This window comes from Elephas maximus, chromosome 27 (genome assembly GCF_024166365.1).
Source record: "Elephas maximus indicus isolate mEleMax1 chromosome 27, mEleMax1 primary haplotype, whole genome shotgun sequence".
In the NCBI taxonomy this organism is placed as follows: Eukaryota; Metazoa; Chordata; class Mammalia; order Proboscidea; family Elephantidae; genus Elephas; species Elephas maximus.
The window spans coordinates 29,933,739-29,947,700 of record NC_064845.1 but is presented as its reverse complement, the minus strand read 5'-3'; the positions used below and the strand labels follow the sequence as shown (position 1 = coordinate 29,947,700).

General features: G+C 40.4%; 1 long non-coding RNA gene across 3 annotated transcripts in view; it reads right to left on the bottom strand.

The window, feature by feature from the left end:
* Positions 1–13,962, bottom strand: part of LOC126068359 (uncharacterized) — a 43,754-nt gene that overhangs the window by 17,495 nt on the left and 12,297 nt on the right. For all 3 annotated transcript variants that reach the window (XR_007515627.1, XR_007515626.1, XR_007515628.1), the window contains 2 exons: positions 9,851–9,909; positions 8,521–8,751 (listed from right to left, as the gene is read on the bottom strand). This is a non-coding gene — a long non-coding RNA (uncharacterized LOC126068359). The remainder of the gene's footprint in view (positions 1–8,520; positions 8,752–9,850; positions 9,910–13,962) is intronic.

Genomic DNA, 13,962 nt, shown 5'->3' with positions numbered 1-13,962 from the left:
TGGTTGTACTTCTTCCATGAGAGATTTGTTCGTTCCTCTGGCAGTCCATGGTATACTCAATATTCTTCGCCAACACCATTAATTCAAAGGCATTGATTCTTCTTCAGTCTTCCCTATTCACTGTTCAGCTTTCGCATGCAGATGCAATTTAAAACACCATGGCTTGGGTCAGGCCCACCTTAGTCTACAAGGTGACATCTTTGCTTTTTAACACTTTAAAAAGGTCTTTTGCAGCAGATTTACTCAATGTGTCCTTTGATTTCCTGACTGCTGCTTCCATGGGTGTTGATTATGGATCCAGTAAAATGAAATCCTTGACAACTTCAATTGTTTCTCTGTTTATGATGATGCTGCTTACTGGCCCAGTTGTGAGGATTTTTGTTTTCTTTATGTTGAGGTATAATCCATACTGAAGACTGTAGTCTTTGATCTTCATCAATAAGTGCTTCAAGTCTTCTTCACTTTCGGCAAGCAAGGTTTTGTCATCTGCATATTGCAGGTTGTTAACGAGTCTTCCTCTAATCCTGTTGCCTCATTCTTCTTAATATGGTCCATATTTTTGGATTATTTCCTCAGCATACAGATTGAATAAATATGGTGAAAGCATACAACCCTGACACACGCCTTTCCTGACTTTGAACAATGCAGTATCCCCTTGTTTAGTTCCAACGACTGCCTCTTTATCTATGCACAGATTCCTCATGAGCACAATTAAGTGTTCTGGAATCCCCATCCTTGGCAATCATCCATAATTTGTCATAATCCACACAGTCGAATGCCTCTGCTCAGTGAATGTAAAACAGAGGTAAACATCTTTCTGGTTATCTCTGACTTCAACCAAGATTCATCTGCCATCAGCAATGATATCCCTCTTTCCACCTCGTCTTTTGAATCTGGCTTGAATTTCTGGCAGTTCCCTGTTGATATACTGCTGCAGCTCATTCTAAATGATTTTCAGCAAAATTTTACTTGCGTGTGATATTAATAATACTGTTGCATAATTTCTGCATTCAGTTGGATCACCTTTATTTGGAAGGAGCACAAATACCGATCTCTTCCAGTTGGCTGGCCAAGAAGCTGTCTTCCAAAATTTCTTGGCATAGACAAGTGAGCACTTGCAGCACTGCATCTGTTTGTTGAAACATCTCAACTGGTAGTCCATCAATCCCTGGAGCCTTGTTTTTCTGCCAATACCTTCAGTGCAGCTTGAACCTCTTCCTTCAGTACCATCGGTTCTGTTGACCAATTCTTTTTGGTATAGTGACTCTGTGTATTCCTTCCATCGTCTTTTGATGCTTCCTGTGTCACCTAGTATATTCCTTGTTGAAGCCTTCAATATGGCATCTCCAGGCTTGAAGTTTTTCTTCAGATTTTTCAGCTTGAGAAACGTCCAACATGTTCTTCCCTTTTGGTTTCCTAACTCCAGGTTACTTTGTCTTCTGGAGCCACCCTTTGAAATCTTCTTTTCGGCTCTTTTACTTCATCACTTTTTCCATTTGCTTTAGATACCTGAAGTTCAAGAGCAAGTTTCAGAGTCTCTTTTGACATCCATTTTGGTCTTTTCTTTCTTTCTTGTCGTTTCAATGACCTCTTGCTTTTTTCACGTATGATGTCCTTGATGTCATTCCACAACTTGTCTGGTCATTAGTGCTCAACGTGTCAAATCTATTCTTGAGATGGTCTCTAAATTCAGGTGGGATATATTCAAGCCTGTACTTTGGCTCTCTTGGACTTGTTCTTATTTTCTTCGGCTTCAACTTGAACTTATATATGAACAGTTGATGGTCTGTTCTGCAGTCGGCCCCTGGTCTTGTTCTGACTGATGATACTGAGCTTCTCCATCATCTCTTTACACAGATGTAGTTGATTTCATTCCTGTGTATTCCATCTGGTGAGGCCCAGGTGTATAATCGCCACTTATGTTATTCGAAAAAAATACCTGCAATGAAAAAGTCATTGGTCTCGCAAAATTCTATCCTGCCATCTCCAGCATCGTTTCTATCACTGAGGCCATATTTTACAACAACCAATCCTTCTTTGTTTCCACCTTTTGCATTCCAATCACCAGTAATTATCAATGCATCCTGATTGCATGTTCAATCAATTGGAGACTGCAGAAGTTGGTAAAAAATCTTTAATTTCTTCATCTTTGACCTTAGTGGTTGCTGCATAAATTTGAAAAGTAGGTCACGTTAACTGATCTTCCTTGCAGGCGTATGGATATTATCCTATCACCCACAGCATTGTACTTCAGGATAGATCCTGAAATGTTTTTTGATGATGAATGCAATGCTATTCCTCTTCAGGTTGTTGCTGCTGGCATAGCAGACCATATGACTATCCGATTCAAAATGGCCAATACCAGTCCTTTTCAGCTCACTAATGCCTAGGACATTGATGCTTATGTGTTCTATTTTGTTTTTTATGATTTCCAATTTTCCTAGATTCATACTTTGTACATTCTAGGTTCCAATTATTAATGGATGTTCACAGCTGTTTCTTCTCATTTTGAGTTGTGCCACATCAGGAAATGAAGGTTCTAAAATCTTGACTCGATCCACATCATTAAGTTAACTCTACTCTGAGGAGGCAGCTCATCTTCTGGGACAGTCTCTGACAATGTTCCACTGCTATCCATAAGGTTTTCACTGGCTAATTCTTTTCAGAAATAGACCACTACGTCCTTCTTCCTAGTCTGTCTCAGTCTGGAAGCTCCACTAAAACCTGTCTGCCATGGGTGACCCTGCTGTTATCTGAATACCAGTGGCAGAGCTTCCAGCATGACAGCAACATGCAAGCCCCCACAGTACGACAAAATGACAGACACGTGGGGGAAGCATTATTAACAACTGCCAAAAAGTGGAAACAACCTAAGTATCCATCAACAGATGAATGGATAAAATGTGGGAAATCCATACAATGCAGTAATTCAGCCATGAAGAAATATGAAGTTCTGATACATGGTAAAACATGGATGAACCTTGAAAAGATTATACTGAGTGAACTAAGTCAGACACTACTGGACAATATTTTATGACCCACCTATATAAAATCTCTATGCATAGAGATCAATGTTTATTAGAGCTTACTAAGGGCAGGTGGGAGGGGAAAATGGAAAGTTATTCCTTAAGGAGTATGGAGTTTCTGTTAAGGATGATAATAAAAAAATTTGGAAATGGATAGGGATGACAACTGCACAGCATGGTGAATGTAATAAATGTCACTGAATTGTACACATACAAATGGTTGAAATGCCAAATGTTTTGTTATACGTATTTTACCACACACACATACAAAATCCATTTGTCTAATGTGCTCTTTGAATGGGATCTTTACCTACGTGTGATTTCATAATGCCATCTGGAAAATGTTGGTTTACTGAGTTATTCAGTTCTTCCAAATGTTGACACAGTTCATTATATAATATCACTATTACTATCATTATTACCACGAATGTCTTTACTAGAATGCTATCAAGCTCAAGGTGGCCCATACAGATTTCCCCAAATTCTAATTTTTGCCTGAAAGCTCCAATTTTATTAGTAACAAGTTCATTTTGTTCATTTTCAAAGAAATGCTTGTCAAATACCCAAGTCTGAATAACCATGGTTTTTCAGTTGTTCTTTCAATTAAAGAAGATATTACATGAAAATGGGGAGGGGGGTAGCTGAGCTAGCAACTCAATCACACAAATTCTTTTCCTCTGCAGCACATACCCATTTTATCACACAGATACTCTAGAGCCAAGTAGAGTAAAATTTAATTTGTACTGAAAAAGAATCTGAAGGAAAAATGAGGTTTTTTTTTAACTGTATGACGTGAAGTATTCATGACAGAGAAGAATACACACTACTAGACAATTCAGTGCCACTGCCTTGATTTCCTGCTAAGATATCAGCTGTTTTACTCAGCATTGCTTTTGTATCTTTAATCCAAACATCAAAGCAAAAAGGGCATATAATATTTTAGTATTAATATGAACAGGTTTTACTCCTAAGGGTTCAAGGACTACACTTTGAAAACTACTGACTTACATATACAAACAAGTCTTTAAAATGTAAGATATGTGCATATTTAAATTAAAACTAAAAAGCCTATTGCCAGTGGAGACCATTTCGACTCATAGTGACCCTATAAGATAGAGTAAAACTGTCCCATCAGGTTTTCAAGGCTGTAGTCTTTTTTTTCAGTCTTTACAGAAGCAGACCAGCACATCCTTCTCCCACAGAGGGGCTGGATTTGAACTGCTGACCTCTCGGTTAGTAGCTGATCGCTTAACCACTGACCACAAGGGATCTAAAACGTCTCCAGACGTCAAAATGTCCCCCAGAAGCAAAATCCTATCCTACCCAACATTGAGAAGTAGTGTTTTGAAGGAAAACCACCTAGGAAGTCTAACCTTGACTGTTTTTTTTTTTTTTTTAACAAAACAAAAAAAAGGAATAAACTCAATTTTAGGTCTATCTTCCTACCTTTCCTAAACTTAATTATTCGATGATGGAATGCAACTGTCCATTCTGAGTCCCACCTACAAACAACACCTGAATAACATTACCAAATTAAACTCTTTCTACTAGGGAAATGAGATTACCAATTTCAGGAGTGATATCTTCTATATCTCACGCGCATTAGAGAGGGAAGATAGACCAAGGTTTCTCAACCATGGGAGTGCACATCAAAATAACCTGAGGTGCTTTTTTAATATACGTCAGGATACCATCTAAGCCACACCAAATCAGAATTCATTCAGCAATTACTTGAGTGTCCACTATACGCAAAGCACTGTAATAGGTGATAGGGATTGTCTCAGACATCTAGTGCTGCCGTAACAGAAATACCACAGGCGCACGGGTTTAACAAAAAGAAATTCATTCTCTCACTGTCTAGTAGGCTAAAAGTCTAAATTCAGGGCGCTAGATCCAGAGGAAGGCTTTCTCTCTCTGTCAGCTCTGGAGGAAGGTCCTTGTCATCAGTCTTTCCCTGGTCTGGGAGCATCTCACACAGGAACCTTGGGTCCAAAGGACAAGCTCTGCTCCTGGCACTGCTTTCTTGGTGGTAGGAGGTCCCCAACTCTCTGCTTACTTCCCTTTCATCTCTTCAGAGATAAAAGGTGGTGCAGGCCACACCCCTGGGGAACTTCCTTTATACTGGATCAGGGATGCGACCTGGTAAGGGTGTTAAAATCCCACCCTAATCCTCTTTAACATAAAATTACAATCACAAAATGGAAGACAACCACACAATACTGGAATCATGGCCTAACCAAGTAAACACATGCATTTTTGAGGGGGACATAATTCAATCCATGACAGGGATGCAGCAATACATAAAAGACACATGGTCCCTGTCCTCTTAAAGTTCACATTCCAGTACAGGGAGACACCATAAACATGTAGACAAATAAACAGGATTACCTCAGTCTATTAAAAAAACAAAACACGAGGGAAAGTTTAGTCCAAAGGACGAATGGACCACAACTACCACAATCTCTGCCAGGCTGAGCCCAGAACAACTAGATGGTGCCCGGCTTCCACCACCAACTGCTCTGATAGGAATCACAATACAGGGTCCTTGGACAGAGCAGGAGAAAAATGTAGAACAAAATTCAAATTCAAACACACAAAAAAACACCAGACTTGCTGGTCTGACGGACCTTGAGAAACCACAAGCCTAGGGCCCCCGGATACCCTTTTAACTCGGTACAAAAGTACTCCAGAGGCTCCCTCTTAGGCCAAAGATGAGACAAGTCTATATGGCGGACAATAACACACCTGAGGAACTGGCTGCATAATTTAACCATGTTTATGAGACTAAATGAACACACCAGCCCAAAAGCAAAGATAAAGAAAGCAGGAAGGGACGGGCAAGTGAACAAATGGAAACAGGGAACCCGGCGTGAAGGGGAGAGTGTTGACACATCAAAGCGTTGGCACCCAATGTCCTAAAACAATTTGTCTCTTAATTCTTTAATGAAAAACTAATTTGCTCTGTAAACTTTCACCTAAAACATTACTAAAAAAAAAAAAGGCAAATAGAAAAAACTATAATGGGACCAATTTCACTACATTCTCACCAATATCAGTAAAGATATTATCAAAGTACTCAATGTTCTAAGTGAAAGTTGTATTTTTGTATTTAGAAAGGCCATGACATAATCATGTCCATACATTCAAAATTACTTGTTCTATGTTTGGTGGTGGGCAAAACTATGGCTCCTACTCTTTGGGAAATTTTAAGCTCAAGACTAAATAGGTAAATTCTCTCACCGTTTCAATTTTAACTTACATCAGTTCAATGAAAACAATGTTAAATTCCTGAAAAAAGTAGAATTTAATGGTTTTATGAATAAGCGGGGAAAAGAGCACCTGTACTCCCGAAGGCAACTTTGGGCAATAACTAAGGGTGATCCAAAGCAAGGTATTCCCCAGAAATTACTCAAAACAAAAAAGCATCCCTTGGCAAGCTGACAATCACAAGGATTGTTTACAAAGGAATCAGGCAGGGTTCTGCATTTTGTACTTCTGTGAAGAACTGGTAGCAAAAATTTGAAGGCAGTCAATTTACTGCTCTTAAATTTCTTCTAAGAAGCAAGTACAAAGCCTCTTACCTAGCCTACCTATGGTTTAAAAAAAAAAGCTGTGGGTTCCAAGTAAGTAAAAGGCCAAACACTTCCCTGTTATGTCAACTACTAAAAAAAAAAAAAAAAAAACAACTAAAAGGCACTGCTATTATCAGCCCAGCCTTCCTTGAACAGTCAAAAATAAATAAGATGCCAGAGGATGTTTAGGCTTTCAGTACACACCCCACTCCATACACACAAACAATAAGCAATCTGTTCAGCCTGTAACAAACCAAAACACCAGTTGCTGTCCAGTCAATTCCAACTCATGGCAACCCCACGTATGTCAGAGCAGAGCTGTGCTCCACAGGGTTATCGACGGCTGTTTTTTTGTAAGAAGATTGTCAGGCCTTTCTTCCAAAGCACCTCTGGGTGGACTCCAACCTCCAATCTTTCCGTTAGGAGCTGAGCACGTTAACCATTTGCACCAGCCGGGGACTCCCATAATAGCGGTTTTCTCAAACTGTTGCTGTACAAACCTCACAGAGAGCTCTCATGATTCCCTCTCCACATCACTCTGTCACAAATTTGTAAATATTTCGTGCTTGCAATGAAGTAGCTTCTTGGATACAAACAGCTTTTAACTGCCCAAAAGAATGAAGGACCAATTCCAGAGAAAAAGGCAGATTCACCTTCCTCTTTGAACCTGTGATTTGTCACTGCCATCTCTAAGCATTCAGAGCCCAGTCTTTGCAAAGTCGGTTCCTAAAGGCTCAAATTGAACGACAAAACTCTAAATAAACGTTTCCAATGGCTACCACCCCACAGCTGTAAGAATAAATTTCAAGCCCCTTAGTTTAGAATTGCCCCTATATACTCTTCCTCCCCTAGTCTCAGCTCCTGCCATCCCTCCTCAGTCCTCATCAACTAACACCATGTGTAAAATCATCAGGCACATAATCCCCAGCTGACAAGATGGGAGGATAAAGATGAAAGTCAGAGACTGTCTCTGCGCTGCGCCACAGGGCCCTCTCCCAGACCTTAACTGAAGTCTTTCTTTGCTTGTATTCTTTCTTATTATAACAAATGGGTAAATGTAGGTACAAGTAAAGGAGCCCTAGTGGCACAATGGTTAAGCTCTCTGCTGCTAACCAGTGGTTTGAGCCCACCCAGTGGTTCCACAGGAGAAAAGACCTGGCAATCTGCTCCCGTAAAGATTATGGCCTAGGAAACCCTATAGGGCAGTTATACTCTGTCAAAAGGGTTGCTCTGAGTTGGAATCAACTCAACAGCACACAACAACAACAAATTAAAAAGTTTCTGTGAATTTTATAAGCAGTTATAGAGAATTAGCAAACCCAGGGGGCAATAAGCCAGCAGGGACTAGCAGGACAGAGATTTGTGAAGACCCAGGTCTGGGCAGCTGCGTGACAGAGAAAGGCTGCACAGGCTAGTCCCAGGGGACGAGAGAGAGAGAGAGGGGCCAGCTGGTCTGAAGTGATGGGAGTTGTGCAGACTTCTGAGCCTACGGCTGGTACCCAATGACCTGGCCCTAGGTGGCCAGGGATGAGGTCTAGTTTAACTCTGGGTGGTCAGGGTAAGAGAGACAAAGTGCCATGTAAGTGGTGACAAGGAAATGACAAAGGTGAGGTTTGCCCACCTTGCCCCTTTAGCAGTGCATACACTTTGAAAAACACTGCTCTAACCAGGACTCTGCAAATCAAAAGGTCAAGGATTCTCCAGAGGTCAGTTTGTGGCCAAACTGAACCGATCAACTCAGTGAAGTAGGCTTAATACAGCAAAGCTCAGGTTCACTGGAAGAACCAAGAATGAAAGAAGCTGTGGTCAGAGAAAAGAAATTTCAAGTTCAGAACTGCGGCTCCAAGGAGCAAAGAGAGGCACAAGGTGAGCAGGTAAGGAGTTCACTTGACATTAATTGAATCTGTAAGCCAATAACTTACCAAACCTGAAACTTGAGACTGTTGAGTCGATTCCAACTCATAACGACCCAACAGGACAGAGCAGAACTGCCCCACAGCGTTTCCAAGGAGTGGCTGGTAGATTCAAACTGCTGACCTTTCGGTTAGCAGCTGGGTTCTTAAACACTATGGCACCAGGACTCCAGTAATTCATGAGAACATGCAAAATAGTCTCTGTAGTGATCAACTGTAACAGTCAAACCGTCAGAGCACCTAAATTTAAGTCAAGGTGATATACAGAAATTCAGTTTTATGATAAAAGATAAGCTAAAAGATAACTTATTCTATTAAAGGACTTCATATTTTAAATCATTTACAGTAAGTTTCTTTAAAATAACAAGTTCATCCATTGTTAAGTGAGTAGATTAGCCATTACTGAATATATACACAATCACACAGAAACATTTCTATAGGACATACAGCCCATATTTCATTTCCCCCCTTGACTAGCTTCTCTATTAGGAAATACTCTAACCAGTTCTCTCTCACTGTCCCTGCTACAAGATCACATGAGAATGTCTGCAAGGTTACATAGCTCCTTGGCCTCATTTACTCAAGTCTCTTGATCCCAGACATCTTCCCTATTTGAATCCTGCAGGCTCTCACAGACACGCTAGTTTCTAACTACTTGCTCGTACCTCGGATTAGGCTACTTATCTGTCTTGCCTAACTAATATTACACTTGCTACTCTGATCTAGTCACCTGGTTTCAACCCTACTGACGCTGCAGTTGCTTACATATCCTTTAAAAGCCAACTGTTGTTAACAAACAAGTCCAACAAACTCCAAGAACATGGCACGCCTATTTCTCCAGGTTGTGGCTCTCACTTGCTCAGCCTTTTATAGTTCTCCTGGGAACACTTTCCACATGCTGGTAACGATCCAGTTTGACACTGCAACCACACACTGCCTAGCGTGTCAGCTTTCAAAACTGGGGGAAATCCCTAAGTATTTAGAGAACTATGCAATATATAGAAGACTCTTGTTTATTATTCATATACAAATGCACCCATCTACACACACACACACGCATGCACGCACGCACGCACACACACACAGCTACTAACCTTAAGGGTGGAGGTTCGGACCCACCCAGTGGCACTACAGAAGAAAAACCTGGCGATCTGCTTCCATAAAGACTACATCCAAGAAAATCCTACAGGGTGCAGTTCTACTCTACACACATGGAGTCGTCATGTCAGAATCAACTGGACAGCCATGGGTTTGGCAAGACAGATAGATAGATCTTTCCAAGTCCTGTTTGATTAATTATGTGATTTTACCCTATGGAACTTACACAGATTTCGCATACCATGTTTATGAAGAAAGTAGGTTCTTTCTGACTTCCACCATTCCCAATCCAAAATTTCCCTGCAAAGGAAGAGGGAAAGAGTAAATATCATCAATAAGGTTTTCTTCACATTTTTTCTTTGTTAATTGCAGGCAACATTTAACAATATAATCTGCATCAAGACGAAAATTTATAGTTCTCTTAAATAATTTTCTTAGTGATGGAGATTAAGAAAAGGCACATGTTCGGCACACCCCACGGAACACAAATCTACCAAACATGTCCTTGTGGTTTTCGATCTTCTAAAGGGAATCCACCAAGCGCTCCTTGGAAACTCTGTCCTATAAGGTCACTAGGAGTTGGAATCGATTCAATGGAAGCAGGTTTGGTTTCTTTCGTTTAAAGGGATATTTTAAAGAGGTTATGTATGACTCCTGTCCAACGAGTACAAAAGAGAACAATATTACAAAAGGGATATAAACATCGAGAAGGACTCCACCCACTCCACCTTGGGTTCAATTAGCCACTTCTCCCTTGGCGCTCCAAAGTACAGGTAAGACACTTGCCCTTATCTGAGTCCACCTTATTCCATACCAGAAGGCAGACCCTTTGTTTTATATATAGATGTATCTCCAGCATCAAAGACCAGGAGGCAGTAAGCATGCAAATGTTTGTCATTTAATAAAATTATCAGGATGTTAACAAAACCATTTCCATTAAAATTATTACAGAAAAAAAAAACACAATATTTACCTACAGTCCCTGTAAGTCAACAACTGAAGACTATTGTCGTCAGGTGCCATCGAGTTAGTTCCAACTCACAGCGACCCTATGTACAATAGAATGAAATACTGCCCAGTAACCGCGCCATCCTCACAATCCTTGCTATGTTTAAGCCCACTGTTGTAGCCACTGTGTCTATCGGTCTTGTTGAGGGTCTTCTTTTTTGCTGACACTCTACTTTACCAAGCATGATATCCTTCTCTAGGGACTGGTCCTTCCTGATAACATGCCAGAAGTACACGATCTCACCATCCTCGCTTCTAGGGAGCATTCTGGCTGCTACTTCTTCCAAGACATATTTGTCTGCTCTTCTGTCAGTTCACGGTATATTAAATATTCTTCGTCAACACCGTACTTCAAAGGCATCAATTCTTTCTCAGCCTTCCTTATTCATTGTCCAGTTTTCACATGTATATGAGGCAACTGAAAATACCATGGCTTAGGTCAGATGCACCTTAGTCCCCAAAGTGACATCTTTGTTTTTTAATAATTTAAAGAGGTCTTTGCAGCAGATTTGCCTAATGCAATACGTTGTTTGAAACTGAAGACTACCATATAAATGAGTTTAAAAATACAAATGGCATAGACAAAGGGCCATGGTTCCCAAACTCTGATCCTTTAATAGTAATCTAAGAAACCATACTGGCTAACGTAACAATGGATGGTATAATACGTAAATTCCAAAACTGTGGCATAACACAATAGTTTATTTTTAATCCCTGCATACAGAAAGACCAAAATCAGTCTGAGGAGGGTGGAGACGACCCAGGCTGACAGATGCTCAGCTCTATTTGACCCCTCGTTTCCAATGTTGCTCTGTCATACCTACAACTGCCAGACAGCAGGTGGGGAAGAGAGAGGATCGATCGAGGGGGCTTCGTATTTGCGGTGGATAAAGTGACACTCAACACTTCTGCTTAATTTCCTATGGAAAGATCTCAATCATATGGCCATCCGCAACAGCAAAGGGACTAGTAAATATAGGTTAGCTGGCATCAGGGATAAAAAGAAACAAGCTTGGTAAAGAGCAAGTCTTTATCACAGAAGTTTTTAAAAAATACAGATTCTAAGGTATTATCCCAGGTGATTCTCATTCAGTAGGTCTACCAGGACCCAAAGAACCTGCATTTAATCTCGCCAACTAACTGTGATGTATGTCCAAGTTAGGAAACACTGGCTTAGGTAGTAAAGAGCATGAGGCAAATGGGAAAAGCAAAACAAAAAATTTTCATGTTAAAGTTTAAAACAATGTACTAGATAAAAGGAAAACTAAAGGATAACGAAAAATTGAGCTAATTCTTCCCTACTTTGGCCTGTAACAGCAGCCTCTCGTAGCTTTCTTCCTACCTCTTGTAGCTTAATTTCAGGTTTCCTTTTCTCTATTCATCCTATAGTCTCCATTATACTCTCACTGACCACGAGCTCTGCTCATTCCTTGAGTGACCTCATTCACGTTAATTATCACCTAAAACATTTTTCTCTGAATCCAGCCTCACATTTAACCGCCTAGGATTTCCAAGGTGGTGCAGACGCTGAAAACACTCGAATACTAACCGAAAGGTTGACAGTTTGAACTCACCCAGATGTGCCTTGGATGACAGGCCTGATGACCGGCTTATGAAGGATGACAGCCTTGAAAACCCAGTTCTACTTTGCACACATGGAGTCGCCATGAGTCGGAATCAACTTGATGGCAACTAACAACAACTATAACACTTCTCCAATGTAGATGTCCTGCTAGCATCCCAACATATCCAAATATGAATTCATCTTCCTGCCAAACCAGTTCCCTCTGTTTGTTCCCTAACCACCTAGGCCACCTAGTTAAAACCATAGGAATCATGGAGGTACTGTCCTGCTCCTTCAGCCTCTATAATCCAGTTACCAAGTACTATCCATTTTTGACTTCCTAAAAATCTACCATCTATCCCCACTTAAAAAACAAAAAACCAACACTGTCACCAAGTTAATTATAGGACACAGCAGAGCTTCCCCACAGTGTTTCCAAGGAGCGGCTGGTGGATTTGAACTGCCAACCTTTTGGTTAGGAGCCACAGCTCACTGTAGCTCTTAGTCACTGTGCCACCAGAGCTCCACTGCCACTGTCTTATTTCGGGCTTTCTTTTCTTTTCAAATGATAGAACTACCAGTTCCCCAACCTCCAGCTTCATTTTCAACATCAATCTATATATTCTACACTAGCTCTCCTTCCTCACGATTTGTTCAAGATTCACATCTGACACTGATTTCCTGCTTCAGATCTTTCAGTGGCTCACCACTACTCTCAGAATAAAGTTCTAACTCCTTAGAACTTAGCTCACAGGATCTTCGTGATACGGCCCCTGCATATCTCCAAGAGGGTCCTCTGTTGACACGCCAGGTCCTCTGTGTTAGAGCCATTCTTACCCCAAACATTTCTCCAAAAATATTCTCGTATCCTTTGGAGTCTGGAATAGCACTCAATGTACAGTAAATGAATCAATCAAATGAATGCATGAATAAAGTCGTGCTGAATTTGGAATGGCAGACTGGTAGCTAACTGGAATCATCAAATAAGCAAATGTCAGAGAGATTAGAACTTAGGTGAAAATTCAAAACCAGAATCACAAATTTGAGAATCACTAATAAAAAAGCAATATTTAGAAATCTTGAGAATGGACAAGTTCCGACAATATATGACCTTGGCTAAAGCCAGGGGATCTTTCCTTCTAGTTATATGGCTATATCATGGACCCAAGGTGGGAACTTCTTATCCATGTATAAGAAGCTACCAGTCAACGAACTAGAGATAGAAGGGAACTTCCTGAAACTGATAAAGGCCATCTATGAAAAACTCACAGCTAGCATCATACTTAAAATAAAAGACTGAATGCTTTCCCCAGAAGATCAGGAACAAGATAAGGATGTCTACTCTCACCACTTGTATTCAACACTGTCCTAGAGATTCTGCTCAGGTCAATTCATCAAGAGGAAGAGATAAAAGGCTAGGCTGGAGAGAAGTAAAACTCTCTCTATTCACAGGTGACATGATCTCATATACAGAAAATGCTCAGGAATCCATTCAAAACTATTAGTACTAATAAACAAGTTCAACAAAGTTGCAGGGTACAAGAGCAATATACAAAAGACAACTGTATTTCTATACACAATAAAGAATCTGAAAATAAAATTAAGAAACTTGTACTCTGGAAACAACGTCATTGAAAGAAATAAAAAAAAAAAAAACTAAATAAATGGAAAGACATCCCATGTTCATGGGCTGAAAGACAATATTGCTAAGAAGGCAGTATTCCTCAAACTGATCCACAGATTCGATATAATTCCCATTAAAGTCCAACAGCCTTTTTGGC